Here is a 23,024-nt window from a genome sequence, read left to right as displayed (position 1 = left end):
TGAGAGAGGTGAACAAAAGTGCCCAATATACTTTCTTTATCATGTTGATTAATTTATATAGCTCTGCCATGTACCTCTTTGTCTTTCCTTCTCTGCACTGAGGAAATCAAGCCTTTCTCTAGCTCCAGTTCCTAGTAATGGTGCGACTGTTAATGTAGCTTTACAACTGATGTTTTGTTTGTCAGCCATCTCTAGACTTGTTTAGTTTGTTTTTGATGTACCTTTAGAAACACTAGGAAAGGGAGAGGATTATGCTGTCTCCCTGTCAAAGGACGAGGAGGACAGAGGGAGTATATCCATCCTCATCCTTTCTTTTCTACCGCAACAAAATTTAGGATGTTTTTCCAACTGCTGCTTGGAGCAATAGAGAGATATTGTTGATGTATTAAATATGATTCCAACAAAGTTCTTCCACCTTCTAATGCACAGACTACAAGGAATTCAATTTGGGAAGATTGCATTATAAGAGTCTTGTATAGCTTTTGGCTATACAGCCCTCCTTCAGTACTTTCAGATTGCTCATTTTATAGATTGGAGGCTGTTTGTACATCAATAACCAGAGAACAAAGATAATTTTTCTCCTTTTTTCCCCCCTCTGTAATGGTAGAGTTTCTGAGCTTTTCTTATTGGTTCTGGCACATCTGTTTTCCCCTGGAGCATAATCTATTTCTTGGGTGGAATAAAACTAACAAAATCACTTAGTTTACATACTAAACTACCAGAGTTATATCTGAAGTGAGAAGAGGCAGCACCAAAACAACTTACAGGGTCAGTAAAAAAAGCTGAATCTCTTGCTGTGTTACTCTAAGGCAGTGATTCTCAACCTATTTACCATTGTGGGCCGCATATGTAGCCCACAATGTGTTATGTGGACTGCATCCAATACTACCTCTATGATCCTGAGGATGTCACATGGGCCACTGCTCTGTGCTGATTGGGCTGCAAGCGGGCTGCGGGTTGAGAACCACTGCTCTAAGGCCATGTCTACAGTACCACTTATGTCGGCAAAATTTATGAAAAAACACAACTCTGCGTGACATAAGTTTCACTGGCATAAGTGGTAATGTTCACAGCGCTGTGTCAACCTAGCTACCACCACTTGTTGAGGTAGTTTTATTATGTTGACGGGCGAGCTCTCTCCTGTCGGCATAGAGTGGCTACATGTGTGACCTCACAGCAGTGCTGCTGCATTCGTACAGCTGTGCCTCCGTAAGCTCGCTAGTGTAGACATGGCCTAATATGGTAAACAGCTTTGTTTGCCACTGGCAAGGTGAAGCGTTTATAACCTGCAACAGGTAGTTAATAATGCTTTAAAATCACAACACTTGAGAACATTCTGATTTGGAAGAGCCAGAAATAGCCATCAGATCCAGTTAGTAATTTCCCAATTCATTACTTTTAAATATGTTAGGTGAGACATTCCCATATACCTCTCCTCAAAAACAGGATGTGAGAGAGGCAAGAGTGATCCCTAGATTCTTCTTCAGGTTCCTACACTGCACTCATCACCATGTGCCTTGATAAATCAGAAACAAGATTTACTAGTGCATTAAACACTTATTAATTATCGCTGCCCTATTTCTCCAAGAACTACCACTGTACTGTGCTACCTTATTAGTTGTATTACAACAGCACCTAAAGGCCCCAGAAGGCTAGATGTTGTACAAACATATCAAAAGACATTGTCTCAGTGCAGAAGAGCATATTATTATTTATTATTTGCATTATAGTAGTCCCTAGAGCCTTCCAGCCAAGATTGTGGGGCCCATTGTGCTAGACAACATACACCTGCACAGTAAGAGACAATCCCTTTTCTTAAGAACTTAGTCTAAATAGACAAAAGAGACAAAGGCTGGGAGAAAGTTCTCATTGTGAGCCCCCCTTGACAGATGGAGAACTGTGGTACAGAGTGATCAGACAACTTGCCCAAGGTCACACGGGAAACCTGTGGCAGAGCCACATACTGAATTCAGATCCCTTGAGTTCCAGGACAGTGTCTTAATCAAAAGAATATCCTTCATTTCTGTGGGTAGTGGGTATAGAGTATAGGGTCTGCCCTTGTGGAACAGCTTGCAGGATCAAGGCGTAAGTTACATTATGTACATTTAATATTGTATGATCATTGCCTGAATGGTATTCCTTACTAGAATATTACTTTAATTAGTCTCCAGCTAAGGCCCTTGAAATAAAGGGTTGCACAATATAATGGGACAATTAATGATAATCTGAATTTTGCATTAATACAACATACTAACTGGCATTTCTCATTTAGTAGGTTCAGTACACTTAACATATGAACAGCAATAAAGTTCAAGAATGCATGGGAACAGATTTACAGATGCGATAGATTTGGGTCAGTTCGTTATTTTTTTCTGTTAGCCTGATTCATTTTGGACAAATTGTATTTTAGAAATTAACAATTGACCTTCGCTAGACCTGACAGCTGATTCCTCCAGGGAACACTTATAGAATGCTAAGTATCTGAGAAGCAGTCCCATTGGAAACCATATGATAGTCTGGTTGATACTGGATGATACTGAATAATGCACGTCTTTTACATGTTCCATTTTGTTAGAAATAAGGTATGCTGGGTTTTTTTTTTCTCTTCTTGTGGGCTTTGCACTATAATTTAGTTGAAAGTGGAAATCTAAAGATTCCCAGGAGATATTTCTTTCATGAAAAATGCTCACTTAAAAATCATGGAATTTTCAGCTCCATTAGAGAGTAAGAACTCCTATTTCTCAATTCACATACTCAGTACTGTATAACTAGAAGACCAGGATTCACTTGCAAATCAAGATGCCAGCTGTGTGGAATTAGAACACAGAGAGCTTTCCACTTACAAGATAGACACACATCAATTGAAGTGCCCAGTGATATTTAAGCCTTCATTTTTTCAAAACTTGTGAAGATCTTTTCACTTTAAATATATTAAGGTTTCTTCTTCGAGTGCTTGCTCATGTCGATACCATTCTAGGTGTACGTGCGCAATCGTTGGAGATTTTTTCCTTAGTGGTATCTGTAGGGCCAGCTGTGGCAGCCCCTTGAGTGCCACACTCATGCATTGGTATATGAGATGCTGCCAGTTTTATGCCCTCTCAGTTACTTCCTACTGTCTGTGGTGGTTAGTCAGAGCACAGTTCCTTGCATAGCAAGGGCTAGCAGTTTGGTTTCTCTTTGAGCCTTAGGGCCTTGTAAATAGTTGTTTATAGTCAGGTTTCAGAGTAACAGCCCTGTTAGTCTGTATTCGCAAAAAGAAAAGGAGTACTTGTGGCACCTTAGAGACTAACCACTTTATTTGAGCATAAGCTTTCGTGAGCTACAGCTCACTTCATCGGATGCATACTGTGGGAAGTACAGAAGGTCTTTTTATACACACAAAGCATGAAAAAATACCTCCCCCCACCCCACTTTCCTGCTGGTAATAGCCTATCTAAAGTGATCACTCTCTGTACACATTGTAAGGATGTGTACAGATGCATGCTGTGGAAACTGCGGAGGACATTATGTACACAGAGACCATGAGGCAGTGCCTCCTCCCACCCCACTCTCCTGCTGCTAATGGCTTACCTAACGTGATCACTCTCCTTACAATGTGTACAGAGAGTGATCACTTTAGATAGGCTATTACCAGCAGGAAAGTGGGGTGAGGGGAGGTATTTTTTCATGCTTTGTGTGTATAAAAAGATCTTCTGTACTTCCCACAGCATGCATCCGATGAAGTGAGCTGTAGCTCACGAAAGCTTATGCTCAAATAAATTGGTTAGTCTCTAAGGTGCCACAAATACTCCTTTTCTATATACACACAGAGATCATGAAACAATACCTCCTCCCACCCCACTGTCCTGCTGGTAATAGCTTATCTAAAGTGATCATCAAGTTGGGCCATTTCCAGCACAAATCCAGGTTTTCTCACCCTCCACTCCCCACACACACAAACTCACTCTCCTGCTGGTAATAGCCCATCCAAAGTGACAACTCTCTTCACAATGTGCATGATAATCAAGGTGGGCCATGTCCAGCACAAATCCAGGCTTTTTCACCTCCCCCCCCCCTTTTTTTCCCCGGGACACACACACACACACACAAACTCACTCTCCTGCTGGCAATAGCTCATCCAAACTGACCACTCTCCAAGTTTAAATCCAAGTTTAACCAGAACGTCTGGGCGGGTGGGGGGGGGTAGGAAAAAACAAGGGGAAATAGGCTACCTTGCATAATGACTTAGCCACTCCCAGTCTCTATTTAAGCCTAAATTAATAGTATCCAATTTGCAAATGAATTCCAATTCAGCAGTTTCTCGCTGGAGTCTGGATTTGAAGTTTTTTTGTTTTAAGATAGCGACCTTCATGTCTGTGATTGCGTGACCAGAGAGATTGAAGTGTTCTCCGACTGGTTTATGAATGTTACTTGACATCTGATTTGTGTCCATTTATTCTTTTACGTAGAGACTGTCCTGTTTGACCAATGTAAATGGCAGAGGGGCATTGCTGGCACATGATGGCATATATCACATTGGTGAATGAGCCTCTGATAGTGTGGCTGATGTTATTAGGCCCTGTGATGGTGTCCCCTGAATAGATATGTGGGCACAGTTGGCAACGGGCTTTGCACATTGTGAAGAGAGTTGTCACTTTGGATGGGCTATTACCAGCAGGAGAGTGAGTTTGGGGCGGGGGGGGGGGGTGGAGGGTGAGAAAACCTGGATTTGTGCTGGAAATGGCCCAACTTGATGATCACTTTAGATAAGCTATTACCAGCAGGACAGTGGGGTGGGAGGAGGTATCGTTTCATGATCTCTGTGTGTATATAATGTCTGCTGCAGTTTCCACGGTATGCATCCGATGAAGTGAGCTGTAGCTCACGAAAGCTCATGCTCAGATAAATTGGTTAGTCTCTAAGGTGCCACAAGTACTCCTTTTCTTTTTGTTTATAGTCGTTAGTGTTAAGTGTAGTTAGAAGCCCGGTCTCTGGGCTTTAAGCCACAGCAGCTGCCTGAAGTGCTTGGGGGAATCACATGTGAAGGACAAGTTTTATATTTGTAAAAACTTTCGACCCAGGACTCAGAGCAGGATATTTGTTTGCGGGATCTCCTCATGGAGGCTGCCCTTTGTCCAGCTTCCGAGCTGTCCCACCAAGGCTCGCCTAGTACCTTGCAGTGCACCCCCGGCACCACTCCCCATCACCACTGCCCAAAAAGCAAGCAAGGAAGCACGGTTTCCCAGCACTAGACAAGAAAGGCCATGGGGCATCAGGCAACGGACCCAGTTTGGGCTGCCCGGCCACTCCGGAGCTACATGAATGTTCCTCCTCAGTCAGGGCCCTTAGCCCCTTACAGGATCCACCACAGACTCCTGGGAGTGGTAGGGGACCAAAGGATTCAAGTACCTTTATCCTCCCACCTCCGGGCTCGCTGGTTGTCTCTGCAGCCAACAAAAAGGACAAGCAGGGGCACACTAGTTCAACTCTCAAAAATAAAAAGGCAAAAAGACTGGACCTTTTGGGGAGAAAAATTATTCAACAGCGAGCCTGCAATTCCAGGTGGCAAACCATCAGGCCCTCTTGGGCAGGTATAACTTTAACTTATGGGACTCCCTCTGTAAATTCAAGGAGTCCCTCCCTTATGGTGTGGCCCAGGAATTCTGGCCCTCCCTTTGAGCCTCTAGCTTCCTGCTCTCTTCTGCTTTTCTCTTGGAAGGTTTAGTTCCTGGTCCCGATAACATCGGCCTGCATGGTGTCCGAGATCAGGGCATTTACTTTGGATCCGACCTATATGGCCTTCTGTAAGGATAAGGCCTAGTTGCAACCACACCCAGCGTTTCTGCCCAAGGTCATTTCCCAGTTTCATACTGGCCAGGAGATAAACTTACCTGCCTTCTTTCCAAAGCCTCATGCGTCAGAGGAGGAGCACAGGCTACGCACCCTGGACGTCAGGAGGGTGCTGGCCTTCTACGCTGATAGAACGAAGCCATTCCGTATGTCAACACAGCTATTCATTGCAGTGGCAGACAGAACGAAAGGTTGCCCAGTATCTGCTCAGAGGATTTCATCCTGGATCATGGCCTGCATGCGCTACTTCTATGAGCTGGCGAAGGTGCCTCTGCCGGCAATAGTGATGGCACACTCGACTAGGGCATAAGCGTCAGTGGCCTTCCTGGCACAGGTACCAATCCAAGAGATCTGTAGAGCCAGAACCTGGTCGTCTGGCCATACGTTCACGTCTCATTATATGCTTACCCGGCAAGCTGAAGAGGATGCTGGCTTTGGCAGAGCAGAGTTGCAAGACCTTGAACTCCGAGCACACCTCCATTGATACTGCTTGTGAGTCACCTAGAATGGAATTGACATGAGCAAGCGCTCAAAGAAAAAATAATGGTTACCTGCCTTTCGTAACTTGTTCTTCGAGATGTGTTGCTCATGTCCATTCCATTACCCACCCTCCTGCCCCTCTGTCAGAGTTGCTGGCAAGAGGGAGATCAGCGGGTGTAGGGGCGGTGGTGCCTGATATACCGACGCATGAGCGCGGCACTCAAGGGGGCGCCACAGCTGGCCCTAGGGATTCCGCTAAGGCAAAAATCTCCCACGGCCGTACACATGGGCATGCACACACCTAGAATGGAAGTGACATGAGCAACACATCTCGAAGAACAACAGTAACAAAAGGTAGGTAACAGTTTTTTCTTTCATGAAAAATAGTACTTAGTTAGCGGGAGCTTGGTACATCGATGGAGACTTTAGTACTTTCATTCAGCTAAAACCCAATATCCTCTCCTACCTCTACAACTTCATCATTTTTATAAATATAGCAATTGCTGTATATGATCTGATACAAGCCCACCTTGTCCAGTATCCTTCCTCTGGGAGTGGTCATAGAATATCAGAGTTGGAAGGCACCTCTGGAGGTCATCTAGTCCAACCCCCTGCCCAGAGCAGGACCAATCCCCAACTAAATCATCCCAGCCAGGGCTTTGTCAAGCCTGACCTTAAAAACTTCTAAGGAAGGGGATTCCACCACCTCCCTAGGTAACTCATTCCAGTGTTTCACCACCCTCCTAGTGAAAAAGTTTTTCCTAGTATCCAACTTAAATCTCCCCCACTGCAACTTCAGACCATTACTCCTTGTCCTGTCATCTGCTATCACTGAGAATAGAATTTGGATCCACCTTTCAGGTAGTTGAAAGCAGCTATAAAATCCCCCCTCATTCTTCTCTTCCGTAGACTAAACAATCCCAGTTCCCTCAGCCTCTCCTCATAAGTCATGTGTTCCAGACCCCTAATCATTTTTATTGACGTCCGCTGGACTCTTTCCAATTTTTCCACATCCTTCTTGTAGTGTGGGGCCCAAAACTGGACACAGTACTCCAGATGAGGCCTCACCAATGTCGAATAGAGGGGAACGATCACGTCCCTCGATCTGCTGGCAATGCCCCTACTTATACATCCCAAAATGCCATTGGCCTTCTTGGCAACAAGGGCACATTGTTGACTCATATCCAGCTTCTCGTCCACTGTCACCCCTAGGTCCTTCTCTGCAGAACTGCTGCCGAGCCATTCGGTCCCTAGTCTGTAGCGGTGCATTGGATTCTTCCGTCCTAAGTGCAGGACTCTGCACTTGTCCTTGTTGAACCTCATCAGATTTCTTTTGGCCCAATCCTCCAATTTGTCTAGGGCCCTCTGTATCCTATCCCTACTTTCCAGCGTATCTACCACTCCTCCCAGTTTAGTGTCATCCGCAAACTTGCTGAGGGTGCAATCCACACCATCCTCTAGATCATTAATGAAGATATTGAACAAAACCGGCCCCAGGACCAACCCTTGGGGCACTTCGCTAGATACCAGCTGCCAGCTAGACGTGGAGCCATTGATCACTACCCGTTGAGCCCGATGATCTAGCCAGCTTTTACCCACCTTATAGTGCATCCATCCAGCCCATACTTCTTTAACTTGTTGACAAGAATACTGTGGGAGACCGTGTCAAAAGCTTTGCTAAAGTCAAGGAATAACACGTCCACTGCTTTCCCTTCATCCACAGAGCCAGTTATCTCATCATAGAAGGCAATTAGATTAGACAGGCATGACTTTCCCTTGGTGAATCCATGCTGACTGTTCCTGACCACTTTCCTCTCCTCTAAGTGCTTCAGAATTGATTCCTTGAGGACCCGCTCCATGATTTTTCCAGGGACTGAGGTGAGGCAGACTGGCCTGTAGTTCCCAGGATCCTCCTCCTTCCCTTTTTTAAAGATTGGCATTACATTAGCCTTTTCCAGTCTTCCGGGACTTCCCCAGATCACCATGAGTTTTCAAAGATACAAGATGCTTTAGATGCAAGAAACCACAAAGTGAGTCCCCCTCATAAGCATTCTTGTCAATGGATTATAAAATGAGAGAGAAAAATATTACAGGCCATCCCTGATCAGGAGTTTGGGAAAAGGAGAAATTTTAGGGTTTGGAATTCTTTCACAAAAGAGAAAAACTGCTTCCTCAGCACAATTCAGGCAGTTCAGTTGTCCATTCCCTGCCTAAGAGAATCACCAAAAGTATGAATCAGACATTTGATACCTCATTAAAGTGAGCATTGTGGTTAGTGAGTTTCAGATTGGCTTCGCTCACTTATGCTAAAGCTTTGAATCCACATGTCTGGTGCTGCTCTCCATGTTTACTCATGGTTAACTAGGCACTTCCCGATATCTAGGAACTACCCTTTGGGGTGAAAGTAGAGGCAAAATAGTGGTGATGCTGGTTTTGTTAGAAAATCCACACAGAGTGAGAGAGCAGCCATTTTGGATGTATCCTCTATATTGGTGCTATTTGGGCTGCAAGAGATACCGGAAAAGAGTGAAATTCATCCCTGTGCAGCAGGCCATGTCGAGTGGTTATAGAGTTCCTTGACCTCCAAAGTTATTAGAGAGGACCAGGATATGTTGCCGGGGGAGATTAATAAAGAGAGACTTCCTGGGTCAGTAGGGTTGTGACCTAGCCAGTTTTTAGTTGGCCTCGCTGGTGTTTTGACTGGCTGGCTGGCTGCTGGTTGCAGTGTGCTGGTTTGGGGTGGTTTTTTTTTTTTTTTCCTACTTGGAAAAAGAAACCTGCCATATTGAAACGAGCAACTGTAAGCTGCTCAGCCAGCAGTACATAGGTCACGTGGTTCTGGGAAGGACGGACAGACCTGAGGCTTGCTAGTGGAGACCAGGATGGGGGAAGGTGGGGCTCCTGCAAGGGGACAGTAGTGCAGGCTTCTTCAAGGACTGAGGTTCCTGTGAGAAGGGCTCATGGGCCTGGGGGGCAGTGGTGGGAGAGTGCACCTGAAAGAGGAAAAGGTGGAGGTACCAAACCTACATATCAGGGAGTTCTCTAGTTGCTTCTGAAGATATGGCTCTGTGGTTATGTTCTCACACTCCAAGCAAGAACTAGGTGCACCCCTTTCTCTCAAAAAAAAGGGGTGCTTTAGTGGGACATTTCACCCTGTCAAGGTTCCTCCCCCACTCTGAACTCTAGGGTACAGATGTGGGGACCTGCATGAAAAACCTCCTAAGCTTATCTTTACCTGCTTAGGTCAAAACTTCCCCAAGGTACAAAATATTCCATCCGTTGTCCTTGGATTGGCCGCTACCACCACCAAACTAATACTGGGTACTGGGGAAGAGCTGTTTGGACGCGTCTTTCCCCCCAAAATACTTCCCAAAACCTTGCACCCCACTTCCTGGACAAGGTTTGGTAAAAAGCCTCACCAATTTGCCTAGGTGACTACAGACCCAGACCCTTGGATCTTAAGAACAATGAACAATCCTCCCAACAGTTGCACCCCCCCTTTCCTGGGAAATGTTGGATAAAAAGCCTCACCAATTTGCATAGGTGACCACAGACCCAAACCCTTGGATCTGAGAACAATGAAAAAGCATTCAGTTTTCTTACAAGAAGACTTTTAATAAAAATAGAAGTAAATAGAAATAAAGAAATCCCCCCTGTAAAATCAGGATGGTAGATATCTTACAGGGTAATTAGATTCAAAAACATAGAGAACCCCTCTAGGCAAAACCTTAAGTTACAAAAAAGATACACAGACAGAAATAGTTATTTCTATTCAGCACAATTCTTTTCTCAGCCATTTAAAGAAATCATAATCTAACACATACCTAGCTAGATTACTTACTAAAAGTTCTAAGACTCCATTCCTGGTCTATCCCCGGCAGAAACCAGAATATAGACAGACACACAGACCCTTTGTTTCTCTCCCTCCTCCCAGCTTTTGAAAGTATCTTGTCTTCTCATTGGTCATTTTGGTCAGGTGCCAGCAAGGTTACCTTTAGCTTCTTAACCCTTTACAGGTGAGAGGAGCTTTCCCCTGGCCAGGAGGGATTTCAAAGGGGTTTACCCTTCCCTTTATATTTATGACACACCCCTTTTGCAAAAATTGCTGCCCTATATAAAAAAACAACTACTAAATCATTCGCGAATGTGAATTGGGTGACAGGGTTGCTCAAAAGATTGGTAGTATAAGATGGTGCTTTTATATCTAGATCACGGATTCAAATCAAATGTTTTATAAGCCAGATGTTTTAAGGAGAGTCTGGGGGATGTTTGCATTTGTGCATGGAATGGCTAAATCAAGTAATTCTGTTTGCATTAGAGTTTAATTACTCTTGACCCTCCAGAATTAAACTTAAAAATATTTTTGAGCAATTTCCGATTTATTGTCTGCTTCTCGCCTCTGGGGTATCTAAGGCCTCTCTGGCTCAGTATCTCTAACAATAAAATGTACTGCTCTTGCCATATACCTGAAGGGATTGTAGGGTGGTGAATCCCTGATAATAAGAGAGATTTAAATTCTGCTGTGCTGCTTAACAGGCAAGACTCTTAGGTGAAATGCCCAAGTGTTGCATATATTAAAAATATGCCTCATAGTCTTCCTCAAATTGAGCTGAATTAGATAAATGCACTTTTAAAACAGAAGAAATAATTATTTTTAAAATAGATAATATACCTGCTAATAAATGACATTTGTTAGTGCTCCACCACTTAGAGGTAATTTATGGACATGGGGGGGAGGAAGGGATTCATTTTAATATCATTTTCTTTCACTTGAACTAATTCTATGCTTATAGAATCCTCTTGTTTGGGTTCATAAAGCAGCTTGTTGGTTTGGGATTTTTTTTTTGCCATTCCCTACTATTGCCATTTTATCTCCAGATGAAACTCCTGTTTGTGTGGAGGGGGAAAAAAGAAAGGGAGAAAGAGAGACAAACAGTTCCTGTTGGAGGAGAGCGTTTTGGCTTCTCTCTGTATAGATTATGTTCAGATTGGTTACCCTTTTTATCTTGCTTTAATGTGCCTGGGTTCGCTCTCTGTTGCTGCTGCCTCTGCCACTATCTTCTGTCACCCCTAATGATTCTGATAAAGTGCAGTTCTAGAAGAGAATGTTGCCTCTTAATTTCAGGATGGATGGCCACCTCAGGGGCTGTGTGGTGCTGCATTGTGAATCTGAATGGAGAATGCATTACTTCAAGGACTCCATACTCAAATGAACCACTAATGAAAGAGCATTGGAGTCCTGAAAAGAAGCAGAGACTGGAACAAGTTTAACAGTCAATTTGAAGGTCAATTTAAAGTAAGAGCTGACTGGTTTTTTTCTTTTCTTTTTCTTCTTATGGGGGTGGGTGTCATTTGTGTCTTGTTAAAGGCTATTAGCTGTATTCTGATTACTATATTTAATCACCCAAACAAGTTAGAATTACAGCTAAAGTCTCCCTGTCAAAACTCAGTTGAGCTACCCACTATTTTAAGATGTGTAAGCAAGCTGCCTCCTGTATAGCTTCTTCAAGGATGTGCTCAACAGTAAAACAGAACAACCTGCATGCTGTTAGAATTAAAGTAAGAAAGCAAATCTGCGAAGGAAAATTTGATCTGTGCAGCAACAGAAACACACAGTACTTGTTTAAAAAAGAAGACAACGAGGGTCACTGCACCCAGGATGAAAATTCCCCTCAGGGTTACTTTTCTTTTTATGTTAATTTGCATTTTAAGGTCATATGACTCCATCTACAACAGTGCACCTATGCTGTTTGCCAGCAAGTAATTAGATTTGATATTCTGTGTCTTACAATTAATTCTCTACGCTTACAGCTCTGCTCAATTTTACACTGTAGGTTTTCATTACATTATTAGCACATTTTATGATACAGAAAATTACTAAAAAAACTTTCATGTTTTCCCTCCCAGTGGGAGGACTTGGAGTAGTTTGTATCTGTCAAATGTGCACAAGGAAAATATTCAACACAATTTTTTTTTCATTTGAGAAACAGGCCTGTATTCATTGGGGTGCTGTTAAATCACCTTGGATTCTTTTGTGGGGCTTATATTTTCCATCTATTACAGTACAGGTAATTAAAAAACTAAACTGGACAGACAGAATTATTTTCAAGCTGACTGGAAACCTCTAAACAGATTTCCTGCATTTCTTTATGGTTTTTGGACAGAAATTCATGTGGTTTCGAAAGTGCTTTTGCGAGCCTGCGTTTCAGTTCTTTCTCTAAGTTTATTAAATAGACTAATCTGTGAGTTCATACTTCTTTTCTTTGCCAAGACAACTACTTCTCAAAAATAACCCAGCACTCAAGAGCCAATAAACACTGGTTTCTGTGCGTTGTTCCACAGCTGAGATGCACTAAAGCCTTACTCAGGGAAATGTGCAAGAGAAGAAAGCTTGAAGTGATACTGTGTGCTGGGATGCGGAGATTAAACAGTATGAAGGGATCTAATGCATGTGTGGGACATTGCTTTAAAATTAGTCTTTTCTATATTTGGACAGTCAGGTGTTTAATATTTTCCTACAGAATGAGATTGTCCCCTGTTGTTTTGAATAGCGCTCTCTCTCTCTCTCTCTCTCTGCCTCTGCCCTTTTCCCCTGGGTACAGCAAACTATCTCAGCAAATTGAGAGCTAGCCAGTTTTGCCACATATCTCCTTACCTCTGGGTGTTGCTGTCAGATTTTCTTTTAACTTAGGCCAGATCTACACTACTAATAGCTTATAGTGAATAAGCCACTCCCCTGAGCAACATAAATTACACTAATCTAAGTGCCAGTGTGGAAAGCGCTGTGTCAGCGGGAGAGCTTCTCCTGCTGATATAGCTACTGCCTCTCGTGGAGGTGAATTTATTATGCCAACAGGAGAGTTCCCGTCAGCATAGAGCATCTTAACCAAATGCGCTATAGCAGCATCCAGTGCAGCTGTGCCGATGTAGCGCTTTTAGTGTAGACTAGCCCTTAAAGAATTGCAACCTGCATGCTAATGAGCCCTTGCACAGGGTACCTTAGCTGTGTAGGACCAGCAGAATTTTGCACATTCTCGTTTGCTTTTTTTTTTCTTATCCACTGATAGATGTTGATGCCACTGATAGAAAACATTGCCTGCAGTTCTGACTCAGTCTCTAGCATTTCATAGATGTAGAGCATTAATTCTTGCCAGCACATGGCCAATGTTGTCCGCAAACTGTTTGCAGTAGCTTCTGGTTTGGGGATGATGAAGATTCATGCAGTGATCATTAGTTTACATTGAAAGCATCTGCAAAGTTTTGCGTTGTTCTCAAGACACACAGGTCATGGCAGATCTTGAGAGCTGCTACCTTTTCCCCAACTAGCTTTTGACCAGGCCCTGCTAATCACTGTAAAAACCAGAATAGAACAGGGTAGCTCATTAGTCTAGAGCATGTGGGAAAGTGCCCCTCAGTGGTGTGCCTGCCACGCTTTTCAAAAAAGTCCTGTTGCTGTTGCTTTGGATCTGTATTCCCACCCCACCCCATACACACATGCAGTAAAATGTGCTCCTGTGCACTTGACAGTGTTGGGCCTCTGGAGCAGGCTGCAGCTGCCCCCATGCAATTCTATGGCCAGTTCTCTCACCTCCAAATACAACTAGCTCCCACTGAAGTATATAGACATTGTTTGTATCCTCAAGTGGAAGAATTAAGCTCCCTGTGTTTTAGGAATTTATTCCTCTGTTTGAGTGTGAATTCCAGTCTACAGAACAATTCAGTCTCCTGTACGTGACTCTCATATTAGTAATTCTGGTTACAGCAGAAGAAAAATATTGCTAAGAAATGTTAAATCAGTCATTACCACATTGGGGATTATATATTTAAATTCAAACACGTGGCTGTTATTATTTTGTTGTTGCTTTATTTAGGACTCTCACCTTCTGGGCATAGCAGGATGCAAAGGATATTCATGTGGCTTTCGCACATTCCCTTACTACTGGTAAGACTTGCACATGAATAGATGGTCATAGGGAGCACAGTTTGCAAAGGAATTTAAGACAAACTCTTGAATTCCTCTGAATCCAGAAATTAAATTTAGAGGCTAGTTGATAATCTGAAGCTGATCACTTCAGCTGGATACAAAGCAGAGTCCATCTGTTTTTCAAATGAGAAGTAGCAAATATTTTCAAATGGAATCACAATTTATTTAATTCATTATTAATTGCTTAGATAGTCCAATTCACGATGATTAATTCCTAAAATTGACTTAATTATAATTGTCTAGATTGTCATTCTCCCAATAATTAATTCTAAAAATTGCAGAATCATAATAATCTCTAAATAATACATGCTTTTTAAAATCCTGCAATTGCACAAAGTTCAGAACATCCCATTATCCATAATGAAAGATAAAATACTTTTTGGAGGCTTGGTGATTACACTCAGTCATGGTACCTGCAGATTGTCGAATCCATCAGTCAGCAAAACACATCCCTAATAAAGTTACAAAGTGAGAAAGAACACAAAGTACTTCTAGGTCCATTCCTCTGTCATCTTTTATAGCACTTCTGCTATTCTTGGTTAGTGAAGCCAGTAGGAGCTGTGAAAATTGCATTTATTTAGGTGCCTAAATATGAAATTTAGGATCCTAAGTTTGGAAATTTGGGTGTTAGTTCCAGATTGTTCAATATATCCTAAAACAGAAGCAGAAAATTATTTGACAGGTTTCAGAGTAACAGCCGTGTTAGTCTGTATTTGCAAAAAGAAAAGGAGTACTTGTGGCACCTTAGAGACTAACCAATTTATTTGAGCATGAGCTTTCGTGAGCTACAGCTCACTTCATCGGATGCATACCGTGGAAACTGCAGCAGACTTTATATATACACAGAGAATATGAAACAATACCTCCTCCCACCCCACTGTCCTGCTGGTAATAGCTTATCTAAAGTGATCATCAGGTTGGGCCATTTCCAGCACAAATCCAGGTTTTCTCACCCTCCACCCCCCCACACAAATTCACTCTCCTGCTGGTGATAGCCCATCCAAAGTGACAACTCTTTACACAATGTGCATGATAATCAAGTTGGGCTATTTCCTGCACAAATCCAGGTTTTCTCACATCCCCCCAACCCCCATACACACACAAACTCACTCTCCTGCTGGTAATAGCTCATCCAAACTGACCACTCTTCAAGTTTAAATCCAAGTTAAACCAGAACATCTGGGGGGGGGGGGGGGTAGGAAAAAACAAGAGGAAATAGGCTACCTTGCATAATGACTTAGCCACTCCCAGTCTCTATTTAAGCCTAAATTAATAGTATCCAATTTGCAAATGAATTCCAATTATTTGATTATTATTATCAAATTATTTGAGTTCCATTCCTAGCTAAACTCATAGCAGCTGATACTAATGAAGGCGGTGGATAATCTTGCAGTAACTGCCACATTCAAGTAGAAATTTGGAACGGGCTGGACATATAAATCCTGAGATCATGAGCAGACACTCTTTTAGCATTTGTTTGCACAATTCCGTACAAAATCTGCCTTGCAATGCAGTTTGATACCCTCACAATTAATCAACATATCCTTTCAGCACCTTTTGATTGAATAATGGAGAGAAATAAACACTCATTGCCATTTTCTGTCTCTATAGTCATAGATTTGAATGTTGAAAAGGTTCTGCTGAACGGATAGTGGTACCGTGACCCCATTCATCTTGATTTAGTCCATTCGCTGAGCTTTATGACAGTTGAATACCATGCTGCCAACCCACAGCACTGCATGTTATAACTCAGTCTTCACAAAAATCAATTTGTGTAACATATGTGAGAAAATGTTTGTGATGGGCTACATTTTCTGCATGGCATGGTGTTAGCCGACGGCCAAGGATGTTTGGTGAGGTGCCAGCTATGCCCGTTTATACCATCCGTGACTTTAACTGTTAGAGCTCAGAGCTCCTTCGCAGCGGGCAGCCAGGATTGACTGACAGGTGCCCCAAGAGTTTGCCCCGTGGAGGCGGCACAACTCAATGCTAGGCTCTTAGTACTCTCACCTAATGGCCAGGCTTTAGAGCCAAAACGGCTGAGGTTCTTTAATTGTGTTGGCTGCTTTACAGTAAACCAGAGAAAACAACTCAGGCTTATGCACAAATGGTTACCAAAATTTATTAAGCTAGATTCTAATCATGTGGTTACAAAATTGCTAGTGCCTACTTATTTAAATGTAGAGATGTTACACACACAAACAAGTTACAAAACTGAAGCCACAATCCCAAAGAAAGAAAACAAAGTATAGAGCTCTGTTTCAAAATATGTGTACACTAAAGATATGAGATCAGGTGTGGGTGCTTCTTACCCTCCTTGCATCTCTCGATTCCAGCGATGCCAAGCCAGGATCGGTCACTCAGTTCCGCGGAAAGATGAATAAGGGATAAGGCTTAGGGACCCTCTTAGCTGCAGAAGCCTTGGGAGGCTGTCACTTATCTGACCAGCAGATAGATAGTGAAAAGCACTCCAAAAATCATGGTGCTGTAGGTCCCCTACTTATACCTCTGTACTCCTTTATTCTCTTTCTCCGTTCTTATGCCAAATTGAGGCTGGTCTGTCTGGGTGACGCCAGCTTTCGCAAGAGTAGTTTACACTTGCAAGGGAGAGAAACAATAAGTTTCGACTACTGGACATTTCTTTTATCAGGGTAAATATTTTCCCACCTAGGATGTTGGTGTGTGTGCATCACGCTATTTAGTAGAGGCTAAGAGCCATGTCTGTCACAGGGCCTCTGCCTGCTGTGAGCTTAATCCTTGTATCTGTTCCCAGATGCACATTGTAGCAGCACACCTGTGCTTTTCACAGCTTCAAAGGCTGTGCTGGAATATATGTTAAGTGCCCTGTTCCGGCTTCCTCCTGTGTTTCCAGCAATGCTGGTCTGAGGGGGGGGGGCTGTCTGTCTGGCTACACATGGACTGAACTACAAAGTGAAATTTGCTTTCATTTTCCATTTATGTCCCTGAAAAAGGGAGGAAAGATTAATATTTGCACTTGCCATTGCAGTTAGTGCATAAAGAACATTAGACTTTAGTTTCAGGTTCAAGAAATGTAAAGTTGGAGTATATTTTGAGGTAACAGTTTATGGGGATTGTTTTTTCCAGATGTGATGTAACACCTCTCTTTCAGAATGCAACAAATGAGGTTAATTTTGTAGAAAAGGGGAATGCAAGAGAAGAAGATAAAATTCAGGATGGCCAACATAAATACCTTATTCAGCCCTGGTCTACACTAGGACTTTAAGTCGAATTTAGCAGCGTTAAATCGATGTAAACCTGCACCCGTCCACACAATGAAGCCCTTTATTTCGACTTAAAGGGCTCTTAAAATCTATTTCCTTACTCTACCCCTGACAAGTGGATTAGCGCTTAAATCAGCCTTGCCGGGTCGAATTTGGGGTACTGTGGACACAATTCGACGGTATTGGCCTCCGGGAGCTATCCCAGAGTGTTCCATTGTGACCGCTCTGGACAGCACTCTCAACTCAGATGCACTGGCCAGGTAGACAGGAAAAGAACTGTGAACTTTTGAATCTCATTTCCTGTTTGGCAACCGTGGCAAGCTGCAGGTGACCATGCAGAGCTCATCAGCAGAGGTGACCATGATGGAGTCCCAGAATCGCAAAAGAGCTCCAGCATGGACTGAACAGGAGGTATGGGATCTGATCGCTGTATGGGGAGAGGAATCCGTGCTATCAGAACTCCATTCCAGTTTTCGAAATGCCAAAACCTTTGTCAAAATCTACCAGGCATGAAGGACAGAGGCCATAACAGGGACCCGAAGCAGTGCCGCGTGAAACTGAAGGAGCTGAGGCAAGCCTACCAGAAAACCAGAGAGGCGAACGGCCGCTCCGGGTCAGAGCCCCAAACACGCCGCTTCTATGATGAGCTGCATGCCATTGTAGGGGGTTCAGCCACCACTACCCCAGCCGTGTTGTTTGACTCCTTCAATGGAGATGGAGGCAACATGGAAGCAGGTTTTGGGGACGAAGAAGATGATAGCTCACAGCAAGCAAGCGGAGAAACCGGTTTTCCCGACAGCCAGGAACTATTTCTCACCCTGGACCTGGAGCCAGTACCCCCCGAACCCACCCAAGGCTGCCTCCTGGACCCAGCAGGCAGAGAAGGGACCTCCGGTGAGTGTACCTTTTAAAATACTATACATGGTTTAAAAGCAAGCATGTGAAAGGATTAATTTGCCCTGGCATTCGCGGCTCTCCTGGATGTACTCCCAAAGCCTTTGCAAAAGGTTTCTGGGGAGGGCAGCCTTATTACGTCCTTCATGGTAGGACACTTTACCGCTCCAGGCCAGTAACACGTACTCGGGAATCATTGTACAACAAAGCATTGCAGTGTATGTTTGTTGGCGTTCAAACAACATCCGTTCTTTATCTCTCTGTGTTATCCTCAGGAGAGTGAGATATCATTCATGGTCACCTGGTTGAAATAGGGTGCTTTTCTTCAGGGGACACTCAGAGGAGCCCGTTCCTGCTGGGCTGTTTGCCTGTGGCTGAACAGAAATGTTCCCCGCTGTTAGCCACGGGGAGTGGGGAGGGTTGAGGGGGTAGCCACACGGTGGGGGGAGGCAAAATGCGACCTTGTAACGAAAGCACATGTGCTATGTATGTAATGTTAACAGCAAGGTTTACCCTGAAAGAGTGTAGCCACTGTTTTATAAAATGTGTCTTTTTAAATAGAATCATAGAATATCAGGGTTGGAAGGGACCTCAGGAGGTCATCTAGTCCAACCCCCTGCTCAAAAGCAGGACCCATCCCCAATTAAATCATCCCAGCCAGGGCTTTGTCAAGCCTGACCTTAAAAACTTCTAAGGAAGGAGATTCCACCACCTCCCTAGGCAATGCATTCCAGTGTTTCACCACCCTCCTAGTGAAAAAGTTTTTCCTAATATCCAACCTAAACCTCCCCCACTGCAACTTGAGACCATTACTCCTTGTTCTGTCCTCTTCTACCACTGAGAATAGTCTAGAACCATCCTCTCTGGAACCACCTCTCAGGTAGTTGAAAGCAGCTATCAAAGCCCCCCTCATTCTTCTCTTCCGCAGACTAAACAATCCCAGTTCCCTCAGCCTCTCCTCATAAGTCATGTGTTCCAGACCCCTAATCATTTTTGTTGCCCTTCGCTGGACTCTTTCCAATTTATCCACATCTTTCTTGTAGTGTGGGGCCCAAAACTGGACACAGTACTCCAGATGAGGCCTCACCAATGTTGAATAGAAGGGGACGATCACGTCCTTCAGTCTGCTCGCTATGCCCCTACTTATACATCCCAAAATGCCATTGGCCTTCTTGGCAACAAGGGCACACTGTTGACTCATATCCAGCTTCTCGTCCACTGTCACCCCTAGGTCCTTTTCCGCAGAACTGCTGCCTAGCCATTCGGTCTCTAGTCTGTAGCGGTGCATGGGATTCTTCCGTCCTAAGTGCAGGACTCTGCACTTGTCCTTGTTGAACCTCATCAGATTTCTTTTGGCCCAATCCTCCAATTTGTCTAGGTCTCTCTGTATCCTATCCCTGCCCTCCAGTGTATCTACCACTCCTCCCAGTGTAGTATCATCCGTAAATTTGCTGAGAGTGCAATCCACACCATCCTCCAGATCATTTATGAAGATATTGAACAAAACCGGCCCTAGGACTGACCTCTGGGGCACTCCACTTGACACCGGCTGCCAACTAGACATGGAGCCATTGATCACTACCCGTTGAGCCCGACAATCTAGCCAACTTTCTACCCACCTTATAGTGCATTCATCCAGCCCATACTTCTTTAACTTGCTGACAAGAATACTGTGGGAGACCGTGTCAAAAGCTTTGCTAAAGTCAAGATACAATACATCCACTGCTTTCCCTTCATCCACAGAACCAGTAATCTCATCATAGAAGGTGATTAGATTAGTCAGGCATGACCTTCCCTTGGTGAATCCATGCTGACTGTTCCTGATCACTTCCCTCTCATGTAAGTGCTTCAGAATTGATTCTTTGAGGACCTGTTCCATGATTTTTCCGGGGACTGAAGTGAGGCTGACTGGCCCAGGATCCTCCTTCTTCCCTTTTTTAAAGATTGGCACTACATTAGCCTTTTTCCAGACATCCGGGATTTCCCCCGTTCACCACGAGTTTTCAAAGATAATGGCGAATGGCTCTGCAATCACAGCCGCCAGTTCCTTTAGCACTCTCGGATGCTATCCCTTTTTTTTTCTCCACCAGCTGCATGTGTTTCAATGATCACAGGATCTTCTCCTTCCCAGAGGCTAGTGAAGATTAGAAAGAAAAAAAAAACACACTCGTGATGAAATGTTCTCTGAGCTCATGCTGTCCTCCCACACTGACAGAGCACAGACGTATGCGTGGAGGCAAATAATGTCAGAGTGCAGGAAAGCACAAAATGACCGGGAGGAGAGGTGGCAGGCTGAAGAGAGTAAGTGGCGGGCTGAAGACAGGACTAAAGCTCAAATGTGGCGGCAGCGTGATGAGAGGAGGCAGGATTCAATGCTGAGGCTGCTGGAGGATCAAACCAGTATGCTCCAGTGTATGGTTGAGCTGCAGCAAAGGCAGCTGGAGCACAGACTGCCACTACAGCCCCTGTGTAACCAACCACCCTCCTCCCCAAGTTCCATAGCCTCCACAACCAGATGCCTAAGAACGCGGTGGGGGGGCCTCCGGCCAACCAGCCACTCCGCCACAGAGGATTGCCCAAAAAAAAGAAGGCTGGCATTCAATAAATTTTAAAGTTGTAAACTTTTAAAGTGCTCTGTGGCATTTTCCTTCCCTCCTCCACCACCCCTCCTGGGCTACCTTGGTAGTCATCCCCCTATTTGTGTGATGAATGAATAAAGAATGCATGAATGTGAAGCAACAATGACTTTATTGCCTCTGCAAGTGGTGATCGAAGGGAGGAGGGGAGGGTGGTTAGCTTACAGGGAAGTAGAGTGAACCAAGGGGCGGGGGTTTTCATCAGGGAGAAACAAAGAGAACTTTCACACCGTAGCCTGGCCAGTCATGAAACTGGTTTTCAAAGCTTCTCTGATGCATACCGTACCCTCCTGTGCTCTTCTAACCGCCCTGGTGTCTGGCTGCGCGTAATCAGCAGCCAGGCGATTTGCCTCAACCTCCCACCCCGCCATAAACGTCTCCCCTTTACTCTCACAGATATTGTGGAGCACACAGCAAGCAATAATAACAATGGGAATATTGGTTTCGCTGAGGTCTAAGTGAGTCAGTAAACTGCGCCAGCGTGCTTTTAAACGTCCAAATGCACATTCTATCACCATTCTGCACTTGCTCAGCCTGTAGTTGAACAGCTCCTGACTACTGTCCAGGCTGCCTGTGTACGGCTTCATGAGCCATGGCATTAAGGGGTAGGCTGGGTCCCCAAGAATACATATAGGCATTTCAACGTCCCCAACGGTTATTTTCTGATCTGGGAATAAAGTCCCTTCCTGCAGCTTTTGAAACAGACCAGAGTTCCTGAAGGTGCGAGCATCATGTACCTTTCCCGGCCATCCCACGTTGATGTTGGTGAAACATCCCTTGTGATGCACCAGTGCTTGCAGCACTATTGAAAAGTACCCCTTGCGGTTTATGTACTCGCAGGCTTGGTGCTCCGGTGCTAAGATAGGGATATGGGTTCCATCTATGACCCCACCACAGTTAGTGAATCCCATTGCAGCAAAGCCATCCACTATGACCTGCACATTTCCCAGGGTCACTACCCTTGATATCAGCAGATCTTTGATTGCGTGGGCTACTTGCATCACAGCAGCCCCCACAGTAGATTTGCCCCCTCCAAATTGATTCCCAACTGACCGGTAGCTGTCTGGCGTTGCAAGCTTCCACAGGGCTATCGCCACTCACTTCTCAACTGTGAGGGCTGCTCTCATCTTGGTATTCATGCGCTTCAGGGCAGGGGAAAGCAAGTCACAAAGTTCCATGAAAGTGCCCTTACGCATGTGAAAGTTTCGCAGCCACTGGGAATCGTCCCAGACCTGCAACACGATGCGGTCCCACCAGTCTGTGCTTGTTTCCCGAGCCCAGAATCGGCGTTCCACAGCATGAACCTGCCCCATTAGCACCACGATGCATGCATTGGCAGGGCCCATGCTTTCAGAGAAATCTGTGTCCATGTCCTGATCACTCAAGTGACCGCGCTGACGTCACCTCCTCGCCCGGTATTGCTTTGCCAGGTTCTGGTGCCGCATATACTGCTGGATAATGCATGTGGTGTTTAATGTGCTCCTAATTACCAAAGTGAGCTGAGCGGCCTCCATGCTTGCCTTGGTATGGCGTCCGCACAGAAAAAAGGCGCGGAACGATTGTCTGCCGTTGCTCTGACGGAGGGAGGGGTGACTGACGACACGGCTTACAGGGTTGGCTTCAGGGAGCTAAAATCAACCAAGGGGGTGGCTTTACATCAAGGAGTATTTCAGGCAGGACTTCACGGAGGGTTCCAATAAGAAATGGTGCACCTAAGTTATTGTTCTTATTGGAACAAGGAGGTTAGTCTGGCCTCTGATTGATACATGGCTAGATATACCTCGCTGCATCTTCTCTGTGAGTGACTGCAGTGTGACCTAGAGGAATGAGTCCCCTAGACGGGGGAGAGCGGGGGAAGCAAATGAGTACAAAACAAATCTGGTCTATTTCTTGTTTTGATACACTCCATCTATCTTTTACATCTTAGGCTGGCAGCAGACGGTGTAGAAGGACTGCATG

At 44.5% G+C, this 23,024-nt stretch overlaps 1 protein-coding gene across 11 annotated transcripts in view; it reads left to right on the top strand.

Annotated features, from left to right (window-relative positions):
• LOC140902052 (leucine-rich repeat and fibronectin type III domain-containing protein 1-like protein) overlaps window positions 1-23,024 on the top strand; it is a 264,710-nt gene that overhangs the window by 114,332 nt on the left and 127,354 nt on the right. For 3 of the 11 annotated variants that reach the window (XM_073321678.1, XM_073321680.1, XM_073321679.1), the window contains one exon: window positions 11,435-11,605. The exons of the other annotated variants lie outside the window; for them this stretch is intronic. The gene's annotated coding sequence lies outside the window, so the exon portion shown is untranslated. The remainder of the gene's footprint in view (window positions 1-11,434; window positions 11,606-23,024) is intronic. 11 annotated transcript variants of the gene reach the window in all.

The sequence above is a fragment of the Lepidochelys kempii genome, chromosome 23, assembly GCF_965140265.1.
Source record: "Lepidochelys kempii isolate rLepKem1 chromosome 23, rLepKem1.hap2, whole genome shotgun sequence".
Lineage (NCBI taxonomy): Eukaryota > Metazoa > Chordata > Testudines > Cheloniidae > Lepidochelys > Lepidochelys kempii.
This window is presented reverse-complemented; position numbering and strand designations above follow the sequence as displayed.